The 15,615-nt window shown below is 35.4% G+C and overlaps 1 long non-coding RNA gene across 1 annotated transcript; it reads left to right on the top strand.

Annotated features, from left to right (window-relative positions):
* The first annotated feature begins 763 nt into the window (after positions 1–763).
* Positions 764–4,618, top strand: LOC113308985. The gene is made up of 8 exons (XR_003340250.1): positions 764–1,012; positions 1,577–1,636; positions 3,170–3,331; positions 3,470–3,718; positions 3,874–3,993; positions 4,094–4,157; positions 4,324–4,370; positions 4,503–4,618. It is a non-coding gene; the product is annotated as an uncharacterized LOC113308985 (long non-coding RNA).
* The last annotated feature ends 10,997 nt before the right edge of the window (positions 4,619–15,615 follow it).

Raw genomic sequence — 15,615 nt, 5'->3', positions numbered from 1 at the left:
ATATGTCAACTCTTACAACCGTTGCACCAACCTGTGGTTTTTTTGTAATATTAATTAGTAGTTTTTATTTTTTTATTAATTTTCTGATTTTCATTTTTCTTAATTTTCTTAAAAGGATTAAAATTGGTTCCCCCAATTTTTCCCTCTCAATTTTTCACCCAATTCATTCTCCCCCAACCTAAAATTGACAAAACCTTCCCCATTTTTTTCCCTCTAATTTCATCATCTAACAACATTAAATATACATCTGGAAAAATTTCAGACAACTTTTCCTATTTTTCTTAATTATTCTGAGAAATAAAAAATCCCATTTTTTCAGACAACTTTAATATACCTATCCCAATACTCTTTCTCTCTTTATTTTTCATTTCAGACGATAAGAGCATCTCCGATGCTTGGGGTCAAGGTCATTCTACGTGGAGGTCTTATTAAGACCTTTTGAGTGTGGATCATTCACTACATGACAAAAAATAATAAATATAAAATTTTGTACCTTAAATTTCATCTCCAATCCCCAAGGTCTTCCAACACTTTTTGTTTAAATTTAGAAACAAAAGATGACGTGGACTTAAGATCCAGGGTCATGAAAAAGGTCTAAATAAGACTTTCTCCTTTAGTCCCACATGGTCCCCACATGGACATGTCATCTTACTGTATGACCTCCACTCTTGTGTTGGAGATGAAAAATTGGTGTAAAAAGTCTTAAATCGAATGTGTCGTATCAATTCAAGACCTTGACTCCTAGCATTGGAGATGCTCTAGCTTCCGGCGCGAGAGAGGAGAAAAACTTTTCTCTTTTCTTCATCATCATCAAATCTACTTAGATTCTAGGTTTACCCTGAAATTCTAGTCTTCGTTTCAACAAATCAAAACCCATGTTCTAGAAATGTTATAATCGATTCATTAGTTTAAATCTTCCTAAACCCTAATTCTAGAAAATCAACTTTTTCTCTGAAATCTAAAATTAAATTATTCATTAGGATTATCAGCAGCATTTGTGGATTATCATCAGGTATAATCGTTTAACTGCTGCTACTGCCTCTTAATTTTATTTTCATCGAAATCTTTTCAATTTTTTTTTTTTTTTGGTTTTGACCTAACTCTGTGAATGAGTTAGGGGTTTTTGATTTTATTGTTCTTTATTTTGTAATATATACTATTGAAGAATTGGGTTTTTTTCTATTTAGTTGAAGTTGAAATTTTTTTGTTGTTTATCTGAAAGAGTTAGGGGTTTGTGACAAGTGACAACTACAGTTCTTGTTAGCAGTTGGATTGATTTCTGTTTTTTATAAGTCAGAACATGCTATAGCTATCTTGTCTATGATTAGTGTTATAAGTCTCAAAAGAGGACTGATTTTTATAAGCATGATTATCTATATTATTATAAAAAATCAAGGTTCGAATGAATGAATCTATAAATATTTGGGTGGAGAAGTGACTGAATCATAATGGTGCATGATACCTTGTTGATTTTTATTGTTTTCTTTCTCAAAAATTTTTAGTATTGCTTATGACTTCTGCATCATAGATTCTGACTGATTTTCTCGGTTTTTTTTTGTGCTTGTGTTGTGTACAGGACTGAGTATCATAGAGGTGTAAATACTTTCAGGTTGAGTAGGCTATTGAAGCAATTAAGGTAAACAACAAAACTAAAAAGGCCTACTGCGTGTTTGTAGCCTAATTCTTGAAATTTTGAGTATGCTACTGAAATTTTAGACGTTTTGTTTCAGATTCCAACCATTGCACAACCTGTGGTTTTTTTGCACATGTGGTGTCATATATATACATGCATACACTCATTTGAATTAGAAGTCTTGTTTCAGATTCTTACTAGGTTGCTTAGAACTGTTTTCGCCTGATTTTATGCATGTTTGGTATTGAACTGGATTGGAGACTTTTCCTTGATCAACATATCTCCCTGAATGAGGATTTATACATGGTATTAAGTATGTCACTTGATGTGTTATGAGCTATGTCAGTTTCAGTTCCAACTGTCCTGCACTCCTGGCAGTTCCACTTTCAACAAATTTGATATATTCGCATCTTGGTTTAGCCTTAGGCTTCTACTGATATATTCGCAGTTCCACACAGTATTCGGTAGAATGAGTTCGCTTTGAGATAATACTCCATTAATGTTATATTGTTGATGTTATTTTGGGGTTCATTGATTCTTAGGGCTTAATCATTGTTAATATCTATTAGACAGATGTTGGTGGAACTCGCGCTATTGAATGATCTGAGACTGAAATTTACTCTTGTACTGATTATGTAGTATTCTCTTTTGTGAGGCTCTGCTTTGGATTACTTCCTTTTGTGAGGCTCTGCTTTGTAATATTCTCTTTTGCATTGCTTTCTTTTTTACTGCTCTCTTTTGTATGAAAATCCATTGATGATCGACACATCAAAGGTCTTGATACTGGAATTTACTCTTGTACTGATTATGTAGTGTAATCAGATTTAAATAATCACTTAGTCTGTGTCCTGAGGTTCTAGACAGTATAATATATTTGATGTGCTATTGATGAATTCTCAGTGTTACTTTTACTTTTGATGGGAACTTAGGAGGTGGAAGTTTTCATCCTTTAGAATTTTTTCAGAAAAAAAGGCATCTTTTCCTATTGGTTTGTGTTGAGTTTGATGTCTATCTCTAGTCTTGAAACTCTAGCTATATGCACTTGTATGAGTTTTCCAGTGTACGCGTAACTAGAAAAAGGCAAAAGCTGCAAGACTAGTGTTCTGCAATAGTCAAATGAGAAACTTGCAGGCTAGTGATAGATTTTGAAACCAATCGCGAAATGAATGTTAAATTGATCTTCTTTTATAGCTCAACCTGACTTCCTGTATGTAGTTGGTTAATAAGCTTATTATGGGAGTACCCTAATTGCAATACATCTCTCAGTACTTAAGTTATATGTTAAGATTGCTCCAGACAGTCTATTTTTTGTTTCAATTCTAAGGCACTGACAGAAGCAGCACCTTAAGGAAAGCATATCTATGTAGTACCTCAGTCGCACGTATTCCTGTAGCCTATGAGAAATACTAACACTTTCTTTGAACTGTTTCATGGTTTGTCCGATAACTGAGTATGATTTACTTCTTTGGAATAGTGCAACCTCAATCTTGTATATACATTTTCGTGTTCTTAATAATGTTTCCTTTACTTATGTAGGATGTGAGTTGGAGCCTGAGTTTGTGACAGAGTTGCCGAAAGAGATCTTTAAGAGGCCTAAACTTAAGAACCACTCACTTGGATTGAGAAGATCTGGAGCAGTCAAGTCTTCCAATCCTGTTCCATCATCGGAAAAGACAAGCATTCCTATCAGCAAAAAAGGTGAACCAATTATAACATATTTCTTTTTCTTACTCAGCTGCTTCCACTGAATCTTATTAGTTCATCAGTTATGTCTGATCAATCCAATTTTAATGGTATGCCCACTAAACCCAATCTTATTGGCTGTTTACTTATAAGGTACCAATGTATTGAACGCGGCTGTTAATCGCATAGAGAGGTTTGTTAGGTTTCATATTTGTATAAGGTACCAACTTGGCAAATCACTCATTTCTCATTTCACAGTTAACTAGTTGTCATGGTTCTCTAACTGGTATTTCATATTTGTATTTTTTTTGTTGTTGTGTATGGACGCGTCCCGGAGGAGTGCTCTGGATTTGAGGAACCTTGGACCACCAACCCCCTCATCTTCGATAATGCATACTTTATGTGAGTCTTCGTTCCTCTTAGTTTGGACCTGTACCCTTTTGCTGTCAACTCAACGAGTAACATAACATAATCAAGAGTTGAACTTATTCTGAAGTTCTTAGAAACTCAAAATTACGTATTTTATAGCTAAAATACTTTCTTTTTTGGTTTGGAAGGTATATTACTCCCATCCTTTTTAAGCGGTTTCTCATTCAGCCAAGCTATATAATGATCTTAGGTGGAATGTTACTGGACCTAAAGGTTTTGAGGAAGTTATGCATGTGAGATGCAGTCAGGTTAGTTTCCATCTCTATGTAAAATCTGTCCGCTTTTCTAGTCTTGTATCAATTTTGTTCTTTCACTCGTACTTCCTGAGATGGTTATTTTCTGGTTTAGGGTCATCAAGTTCAAGAGGATATTCGAAGCTTTTGCAGGCGCATTCGGTGTTGATTTTGTGGTGGTTAGTTTTCTAGATACTTGCATTAGTTTCTTTGTAAAGAAGTGCTAAGACTATCCTCATTGCCATCATCTTACTGTTGTAGTCTTTATTTTTTTTCCCTTAAAAGTATAGTTTGCCTGTGATGGAATCCCCTTACTCAGTTGTGGGCAAAAATTTGCTCTTGCAGTATAGCATTCTACCGGGAAATTTTATTCGATCACATCGACTCTACAGGTATGTATAGCAAATTCTACTCCAATTTCTTTCACCTGTTATTTCCATAAAATTGACCATATACATACTTCACATATGTGGTAGTTTCTTTGAGTTCAGAATTGGATTCTAATTCTGTCTTGTACTCTGCAGGATTGAGTTAATGTTCTTCCACCTGTCGTAATGTGTGGGATGCTAAAGACTTCTCAGAATGTAACAAAAGAAGGTTAGGGTTTTCATAGTTTGAAATTCAGAAACTTGCGTTTACAATATATGGAATTTTGTATGGGTTTATGGTTCATCTGTCTACTTCGTTGATGTATGAATCATTCTTGACGGATTGTGATGAACAATAATCATTCTTGATCGATTTTAATGATATTGAGGTTCCTAAATTGGGTCTTCTCGTTCTTCTAGAATGATATTTGCATGCAGGTGCAGAATCAATTTATATACAGGTACTGAAATCCGTCGGAATTAAAGTTAAAGCCGGCCGTAATTTCTTTTTTACCTGAATATAGTTTTGCAACGTTTCATAAAGGTAGCCAAATCACCTGAAATGAGCAACGGGTATAACCGCAACCAAATAAAAACCGTTCACAGAAAACCATAATGGACCCACAAAACCGTTATTCGGTAAATAATAATAACCGTTGCGCAAATTAATATATACGTTGTACAAATTAGGAAACAAAAACGTTGCACCAGTATTTGTGCCACGGATAAATTCTGTTGCACAACAATGCGCAACGCCGTTTTGCCAACAAATATAAGCGTTGCACAAATTATGCGCAACGTTTATAAACGCCACAAAATGGGTGTTTTGGTGTAGTGAACTACGAGAAAGTAGTATCGGTCTGGCTTCACAATCCCAATGAAGTCTTTAAGTCGTTAACCTGGTTTAAGAAGAAAACCTAAGGTTAAAGGAGAATCGACTCTAGCTAATACAACTAGTATCACACGGAAGGTGTGGGGATTAGGTTTCCCAGTTGCTAGAGTTCTCCTTTATATAGTCTTTCAAATCAGGGTTTGCAATCAATGTTAGCTTGGTAACAAATCATTCAATATTCATCGTTAGATGAAAACCTGATTAGATTCAAGTTAATATCTTTAAACCGTTAGATCGAAAACTTAGCTTGTTACACACAAATGAAATGTACTATTTTGGGTTTATGTAACCGTACTCAAACATGAACATTTGTTGGTTCAACAATAGTTAACCAAATGGTTAGCCATATGAGCACTTTCATATCAACCATGTTCTTCTTCACCATAACTAGTTCAAATGACTCAAATGAACTAGTTAGAGAGTTGTTCAATTGCAAGGAAATCTTATGTATCTACACTAGACACAATCGAAGCAAAAACGATTTGATTCACTCGAATCGGTTCATGAACTATATAGCCACGGTTTGCATTTAGCATTCCTTAGTTAATATGAATAAGTTCACAAACAATCGTTTTTAGATATAACCAACTTAAGTTCGCAAACTTAGTTCGCGGGCTTAAGTTCCCGGAAGGAGTTCACAAACTCTAGCAGATATTCTCGGGTCGAGAACTTCCGCCAGTTCGCGGACTGGGTTTGCGGACTTAGCTCACGCCACTATTCTGGTTCACTTGATCAATAAAGTTCGCAAACTTCGGTTCAAGGAAAAATGACATATATGTGTTACCACACAATGCTTATATCCATCATTGGTTATATAATCTATACTCTCATTTTAATCATTGAAACATTCTCAGAGGACGTTATATAGTTGTTATTCACAAACCATTTTTCGTCAGAGCAATTTTCAAAGTGATTGAAACATAACATGACTTTCGTAACTAGGTAAAGATGAACTTGACCAAATCAAAAGCTTACCAACACATATTTCGAGAAATAGATAGGTGAGATACTCGGCTCGAAATAGCAAATATGTATAATCAAAGTCTATATAACAAAACGAATTTTGTCTCAGAATAGGAGATAGAGTAGATAGACTTTTGAGTGACAGATAAGTTCAAGTCTCCACATACCTTTTAGTTGATAAAGATCCACCAGTTCCTTGAGTAGTCCTTCGTCTTATATGATGATTGCCTTGGAGTTCTTGAGCTCAACTACACTTTTTATCCTAGTCCAATACTTAGCTATAGTAGACTAGAAATCAAGACTTATAGTTTTGATCACTAACATTGACAAACATGCTTGAGATAGCAACGCATGCGAGTTCGACCGAGAAATTCTCTAACACGATGTCTACTACATCTGATGCCGGGTCAGGTAAATATACTTATACAAATTTAGCCCTGAACTAAAAACCACCATCAACACTGGGGAAAGCCCTGAAATTTGGCATACGTATACACTTTCAAAATAGCTTTAGGAGAGCCCCTTAGCCAAATATAGTTTATTGATTTTCTTGCGGAATACAAATTATATTTATGCAGATTCAATAATCCTGATACCAGGCCAGGGGTTATTTATACAACGAGATCATGACATATTTACTACAAATGCCCTTGTCAAAAACTCACCATCAACAATCTCTTCATCAAATACACCTATGCCTGAAATACGTTGGGAGTTTCCAAGCATAAATTTACAAGGCAAGCCAATCACGATCCCGATTGTTTCTCACGCTATGAAATGTACATATCCATATTACAATGTAGAGGCTAGTGAAGATCAATTGAAACAAGAGCTTAACAATTTGTATTGGTTAAATCAAAAATTGACGAGTTTTCACATGCATATAGTTCAACAATGGCATACGGATACCATGTTTGGAATGAGCCCAACTATAAATGCTGATGGTCGTGATCATTCTGGCAGTACTTCTAGGAGCAATGTATTACGACACGAGCCTGACGGTACACAAGGGGTGGGAGAAACACAAGTGTCGGATACATAAAATCATATTGTGTTTGTTTCCCAACATTAAGTAATTCAACCAGATCTGAGACGCCTTTCAATATCATTCTCGTCCTGGAACCCGAATGAGGTTTATTATCATGTTGCGGCACCACAATCAACCTCTTCTACATTTGTAGGACCTTCAGGTTTAAAACCACCCTCTTATGCCTTCTCAAATTAAAGAGGATATATAAGTCAATTCTCAAGTTTGTTGGCAAGTGGGAGTAATCCGGGTATGGGAGAATGGAATCAAGGCGAAGAAGACAATGATGATCGACAATAGAAGAGTTGTAACTTCTATTTCTGCAACTAATGTAATTCTAATTTTAATTAATGAAAAGTAATGTTTTATGTTGAAATCAAATTACAACTACCTCTAGTTAGGAACTACCATTTAATTTACTAACTCAATTAACCAATCGAAAGACCTGTAAATGACCATCTTCATTGAGATGTACTCGGTGGAACAACATCTAACAAGAAGGGGTTGAACGTGTTCAACTGTCTCAGGATTTCGAAAAAATCTTGGAAACGGAAAACCATATTTTTCCATCTGTGTCATTCATCTAAAGATCTTCTTGCCATCTCAGCATCAGTTTCATCCCCCAGTCTAAATCGATTAGCGAGCATGGATAAAGCTACAAACCCACTTAATTCTTTCTTAACTGTCTGAAAACGATTTTTTATGTCGCATATACCACGAAGACTCAGGCTACGAGTGTCACTGCAAAATTTCTCGTAAATACTCGCCCAGAAATTCACACTCGGATAGTGTGCTTCAACAAGATGAGTTTGTAACAATACATAATTTCTACAAATAGTTAAATCTTCTTCTCGAGTATATTGAGCTTGCCGAACTGACAAGGGTCGAGAAATCTATCTACAAATTATAGTGAGTGAAGCGAAGAAAAAAAATTGTAGGGAAAAGAATTAGATTCATTGGATGATGAAAATCAGATGTAGCCGTTAGCGGACAGAAAAAGAATGCACGGATTACTCTGAGCCGCCAGCGGGTTTACCTGAACCGCTTAGATGGAAAAATCTCGCTTGCGATTGCAGATGAACCACGTAGTGGGAAAACCACTAAATTTTCCCCTTTGCCCAGCCATTTTCTTTTTTGTTGAGTCCATGGTGGGATCAAAATAAGCAAATTCTTAATTTGTTGAGTCCACAGAAACTTCCCAAAGGGTATTTTCTTTTTATTGATAAAGTAAAAGTGTATAGGTAAAACAACTGATTGGGCTTTAGAACATGAGGGAAGGCCCTCCCCCTAATATCTCCAACACGAGGGTACCCAAATAATCGTCTTTTTCGACAATTATATTTAAACATAAATTTCTTATTGATCTTTTTTTTTTTTTGAAGTATTTCTTATTGATTGTATGTTAAGGTCTCAACTGTTTGATTAGATTTAGTCGACAATGATATTTAAATAAATTTTTTTTATTAATCTTATGTTCATGTTCCGGTTGTTGATTGGATGTAAAAGAATGAAATATGAAATGAATTGAATATCAAATTAGATAGATGCGCGTTAAATATATCCAAATGAGGATACATTCGTATAACTGGTATCCGACGGGTACCTACCGGATAGTACCAATTAGACACTACAATAACGACTCCATATATTAATAGCCTTGCGACCTCACAAAATTATTAATATATGAAGTTTATCAATATGGAGCGGTATAACAAAAAAAAAATACATGTTCAATATATGTATATGTTATCGGAAAATACACACACATATATATGGTTCCAGTACATAAATACATGTATGTATCGATGAGTTTTTTGATTATTTCTACAACTATAATGTATCTATCTATGAATTTGATTTGTAAAGCCCAAAAGCTTTAGACATGCTCGACAAATTGTAAATATTTTGTCTTCGACAACAAGGTTTCCATAGTATTAGTGACTATGACTTATACATCCGCAAATTAAAAGTACGGTAGCAACTTCAAAAATTATGGATAAATATTTTATTTCATCATAAATTTGGATGTAACAAGGCCTGTAATTTTCCAATATAACGTCGGTTATTGATATATAAAAATAATTTTTTCTGGCAAGACCAAAAAAATCTATTAATATTAAAATGTGAAGGTTATTACTATTTATAACTTGTCCAACTGGTGTACGATTTTGTATTAATACATAAAAGTTATTAATATATGAAGTATCAGTATGGGAGTGTTTACTCTATATATTAATGATTCTACCCCGTAAAGTATTAAACTTGATGCCGGCTCCAATATTGGAAATCGGAACCGAAACCAAATTAAAGGGTTTCGGTTCAGTTTTGAGAAATCGAGTACTCATTGACACCCTTATTTATCCTCTACCCATATAAACCTTAGATCTAAAATATTTTTGGACTCGTTTAAACCTTAGATCTGAAATGTTGTTGGATCATATTTTTGGGTACCACGAACAGAGTCGAGCCTGAGGCAGGGCGAGAGGTGCACCCAGCTTTTTCTAGGCCTTCTCCCTTATCATTTGAGGTATTTTTTCGACTGTGACACTCTATCGTCTAAGCCCATCCAGTGCTTTTTCGTAGGAAAAAAGAGGTAGCTGCGACCGGATCGGAATCCAAAATCTCTATTTTATATGACTATGAGCATAACCATTAAGCTATAGCTGTTCTTTTGAGCTTTTATGAGGTACATGTATATCTTGTAAAATTATTCATGAATTCTTTTTCTACGCAAATTGTTTTCTCTTATATCCAATTAGTTTTATCATACATACATATTAACGATGAAAAACGAGTCATATTGACAATGAAAAACTAGTCGTATGATAATGACGATTATAATGTAATATTTAGCTATATATTAACAAAAGAGAATTGTTTATCATTACGATATTATTGGGAAAAAATATTTAACCACATAAAAGGTCCTATGATCAAGGTCGTACATATTCTTTCTAATCTCAGGATTGACTCTGACTACGAAGACCCTTGTGCCACATAAAGTGGACTCGTTTTGAACTGATATTTTAGTGTACTTTTAGTGTTTAACTATTTTTTACATATGGGTTGAGGCCACTTTCTATTCCCCTTGTAAAAATGATTAGGATTTCATGATTTCACAACGGCATAATATTTTGGTCAAACATGCAATTATTGACTCAACTTTCTTCCCAAATCTCGTTGGATAATGTCGACTCTAAATCAACATGGACCTTTCCGCATAGTAGTATTATTGTCATACTTTTGAAGTATCGCATTCTTTTCTAGAGACAACAAGCCTGGAAGCATGTGCATCACTTTGGAATTTCTACGAGAAGACAACCTAGACATCCCTTGCACTAATATTCTAGCTTAATGAGAAATTAAAATGACAAGGGAAGGATAGAATTGCACTATGATTTTATTTTTTTATTTTTATTTTTTTCTGGTAACAAACAACTTTAAACAAAACTAATAGGCTCTCACAAATCCATCATCCTACAAGATCATTGTACAAAGATTCCAAAATATAAGGAGGTGGTTTATTAATCCACTCCTCAAAAACAGAAGGGTCGGATGCTCTTTTTGGTAAAGCATCAACTACTGTACTTGTCTCAGGAAGGCCGTTAAGAAACATTACACACCAAAATGATTAAACAAGGTGACGTATGTCTTGGTTTTGATCGAAAGAGGACAATTTATTAGAAGAAAGACGCAGAGAGCCCGCCGACAGGTGCGGAAGCACAGGTTAACTAAACCTGTCTGTAGCGCGCCCTTCCCTTACAAAAATTATTAAAATCTGCGGGCATCCAATTCAAAACCAATTGAGAATGAGTGGAGTGATCCTTTCATATTATATTTAAATTAATTAAGCGGATTATAGTGATGTGAGACTATTTATCCTTTCACAAAAACTCACCTAAGTTAGTATTTCACCCTTTGTCCAAACAAAAAATTATGTTTAGTCCACCAAGCTCATCAGTCTAAGTCCACCAAGTCAGGAAGTTTAGTCCATCGTATTCATATTTGTTGTTTCTTGTTGGCAGAGAAGAATAGAGAAAATAATGGAAGGAGAGTTAGTCCATATTGTGCAGTATTGAAGCTGCTTAGTAAGTGTTCGTCGAAACGTTTTCAAATTAGTTGGGCCATCTATAATTGCCTGTTCACCTGTAAAACAAGGGTAGGCATAATCTTCGGTATGTAGGAGGTCATATGCCGACCAAAAAGAATGTAATAGGGTAGGAGTCATTAGTGATTTATTTTAAATTCAACTGGAAGTTTGACAAAACAGATACTTCTATATCGTTACAGTATTACTCTATAGGATTACTTAATTGCATCAGCATAATGGGTTTTGCGAGTAATGGGAGGCTGGTGTACCTCTTAAGAGGGCCTGGATAGTATGGAATCTACTCCGAGACAGAGTCTCAACTGATGACGTGATGCGGGATTCAGGTATTACAGTGGTTTCAAGTTGTTCTTATGTGTTGTTCACTCCCATTTAGGAACCAATTCCCATTTGTTCTTTTAAGTGCAGCTATGCCGCTGCTTTATGGAGATGGCTTACCAGAGTATTTGAGGTTATTTTAGTTTGCAACACATTTCAGAAACTTTTCACAGCTGTCAGGAATTTTACTGGCTTGTGATAGCTTTGAAATATTCTTTGGGTTGGTGTAATCAGTTTATTTTCCTGTGGCAAGTCAGTTGTTACACCCCCTCCTTCAATCAGCAAGATTTTGCCCACAAAATTTAAGGATGATAAGAATGTCTTGATTGTTGTTGCACAAGGTGTTATACCGGTACTTGTTATTACTTGATTCTAGTTGTTCAGAGATTAAGGAAAAATCTGATTATAGAGTTTCATTGATATTGAATCATTTGTTAAGAGTGTCAGAAGGTGGAATCTAGTGTTTAAATATATCCTGGAATTTCTCAGCAATGGGGAGAAGTGTTGGGTCGCTATATCTTAGTGCTTTGTCCTGCCCTTTGTACAAGTTTTGATAGTGTCTCGTATTTAGTGCTTCGAAGTTCGAAAGTTAACAAAATTAACCCAAGTCATGTTGTTCACATCTGTTGGAAGACTCCACTTCTTTCCAATGCATCAACAATCTCCAAAGGCGTGAGGATGTTCCCAAAAATTGAACTTTTTTTTTTTTTGACGACTGACTGCTGCAAGCCTGCAAGCTCGAGAATTTAATGTCCCCATCAATTTGGTAGTAGGAGGCCGAGATTATTGACAAAAAAATCTGGACATCCCTGTTTTCCTTGTGTAATGTCGTCTTATTTCGTTAATGCCTTCAAGGTGAAGTGGTGTTTTCCACATTGACTGGGGTGTGACAAATTTTTTTTTTAGCCCCTCATTTGAAATTCTGATTCCGCCACTGCCTGCCGAAACGAGGTGAGTATGTCAAACAAAATACTTCTCAAAATACTAAGGTGGAGAGGAACTAAGTTATGAAAAAAAAGTCACAATCGAAAATAAGATAACAAATACGGTGCTTCAGAGTAAGAATGATTTTTTAGGAACCATGATTTTTTTGGGGACCATGATCTTATTAGGCCACCTTCCATATAATTATAAGGGGTGTCCTACAACATTGAAATGACTAACCTACCCTTAACCTAATTTAATTAAAAACCAACACAATAACCACCTCTCTCTCTATATATATAACCACCACCTCCTCTCACCACCACCTCCCACCACCGCCCACCACCGATTACCACACCACCACCAACCACCGATTACCACCACCACCGCCGATTACCACCACCAACAACCACCGATTACCACCACCGCCGATTACCACCACCACCACCTCCAATTATCACCACCAACAACCACCGATTACCACCACCACCTCCGATTAGCACCACCACCACTATATATATAGCTTAATTTAAAACATTAACAAAGGTATTCTCACAAACCCATTACTTGTCATTCGTTTTTGGTTGAATAAATGAGAACTAATCATCAAAATGAGTTGAAAATGGAAGTTGCAGAGAGGTTTAATGGAGTTTTTTTCAGTAAAAAGTTCGGTTATCACAAATTATTTTTTTCTTAACCGAACTCAAAGTTCGGTTGATTCGCAAAAAAATACTTTTAACCGAACTCCTTGTATTAGAACAATACAAGTCCATAAGTTCGGTTCGTTCGCAAAATTATTAAGTTTTCTTTGTAACCGAACTCTACCTATAAGCCCAGTTCGGTTGATTCGCAAAATATGTTGAAGTTTGCGAACCAACCGAACTGCTAACACTAGGTTACTTTTAACCTGAAGTTCGGTTGGGAACTTGGTTGCGTTGAAGTTTGCGTACTAACCGAACACATAAGTGTACTCAAATAAATTGTCAAGTTCAAAGTTCGGCTACCTACCATTTTATCCTAGGTAACCGAACATTTCACTGTACGACCAAAACCTCCATTAACGAGCGAGTTCGGTAACCTGCGTATTTGAAAAACGTAACCGAACTACACTTTCAGGTGTGTTCGGTTACATGTTCTTGACATATGGTAACCGAACTACACTTTCAGATGTGTTCGGTTACATGCTGTTGACATGATTAACCGAACTGGCCCAAATTTACATAAAAAATTTCATTTTTTTGAAAGTTTGGAACAATTCAACCAACATTATCTAAGTTTGAAGCATACATGGGTACCCAAATACCCTTCCTCCGGTTGTGGTTGGTAAAATCCATCGTTTTTCATGTTTTCCTTCTTCATCTTCTCTAACTTTACTCTCTCAATAATTCTACTTCTTTAAAAAATAAACTCATCTGATTTTTTGATCTCACTAATTATCTTTAACTTAATCATCTCATTAATCATTACACTAACTATTATTAACACTAGCTAATCATCACTCAAAATTAATCAGGAGGGTAATTTAGGTATTAATATAAGTATCTAGATAAAGGGTGATCTAGATTTACTTCTAATGTCTTTACCCAAAATAAAACCATGATCCCCCAAGAAAAATCATGGTCCCAAAAAATCGTTCTTTTTTTAACCAGAACTCAATGCTCACGACCCTAGGTATAAGCTAAATGAACAATATGATCAACATAAAAAAAAATTAAAAAATTAAAAAAATTAAAAAAAAAATGTTCTTAAAAACTAAGTTACTTCTAGCTATCCATATATCCCAAAGAATATAAGGATACAAAATAGGCGATGAGAAATTATTGCAAACGTAAGCAAAAGAACGAGACTTCGATAAGCGAGACAAGGAAATACTCATGCGAGGATAATTAATATTCCAAGAATTCTGAATCTTCACCCATACCTGCGCTGAAACAGGATAGTTAACAAAAATATGATCCAAAGCTTCATCTCTTAAATGACAAAGTAGATAGTCCGGGCTAATTGATAAGCCAATGTTTGATAGATGAGCTCTTTCCAAGATTTTTTTTTTGAGACAAGATCCAAAGAAATAACTTAAGTTTTTGATCTAAAGTTGTTAGAGCAGTTCTTAGTCGAACTCGCAAGTTTTGCTATCTCAAGCTTGTTGTTAGTGTTAGTTGCACAAAATTAAATCTTCATTTCTAGTCTACTAAACTCAAGTCTCGGACTAGGATTAGAGTATGGTAGTTGAGTATCAGACATCACTGATTAACCCTTGAGATTGAAGACTGGATATCAAACAAAGACATTTGAAGAGCTTCACCGACAAAGAGGTATGTGAAGACTAAATCGTCCTATTTACTCAAGAATCTATCTTTATGAGACTATATTGTATGATTTTAGTAGATTTAATATTATAAAGAAGAAATCTTGTCTTGACAAATCTTTCGAAACATGATAAAACAATTGATGTTCTAGATCCTTGACAATCTTAGTTAAGAACAATTTATTGTTCATGAACTATTTTGCCCAAGCAATGATATTTATTATGTACATCGATTGGGAATGTTGAAGATTGTTTAAAGAGAGATTCCAGAACTACTGAAATTTTGGACATTAAGTAGGTACATATACCCGGTACGCGTACCTCAGAAACACGAGTTCCGGAATGGGGGTAGTACGCATACCCAGTACGTGTACCCCAAGGTTATGAGTTCATGAACATGGGGAGGTACACATACTTAATAGGCGCACCCCAAGGGAAAAAGTTAGTGATTTGGATAAAGGTATGCATACCCGATACGCATACCTCAACAACCTGAGTTCACAGACTAGTCTATAGGTATGCGTACCGCTATACAAACCTACCCAGTACGAACTGAGCAGATGCTCATAAACTATTTTCACTAATATGTTTGGCATTGGTACAACTCTCATAAACGCCTCTAACAAAACTTCGTTCACTAAATCATCTTGTGTTTGAATCATGGTTTAAGTCTTGGGTGTTAATGGACACAATTATGCTTGTAACTTCATATGGCATATTTTTGATGAACTA

The sequence above is a fragment of the Papaver somniferum genome, chromosome 9 (assembly GCF_003573695.1).
Source record: "Papaver somniferum cultivar HN1 chromosome 9, ASM357369v1, whole genome shotgun sequence".
Classification (NCBI taxonomy): Eukaryota; Viridiplantae; Streptophyta; class Magnoliopsida; order Ranunculales; family Papaveraceae; genus Papaver; species Papaver somniferum.
The sequence above is the reverse complement of the archived record's forward strand: the minus strand, read 5'-3'. Positions and strand labels throughout refer to the sequence as shown.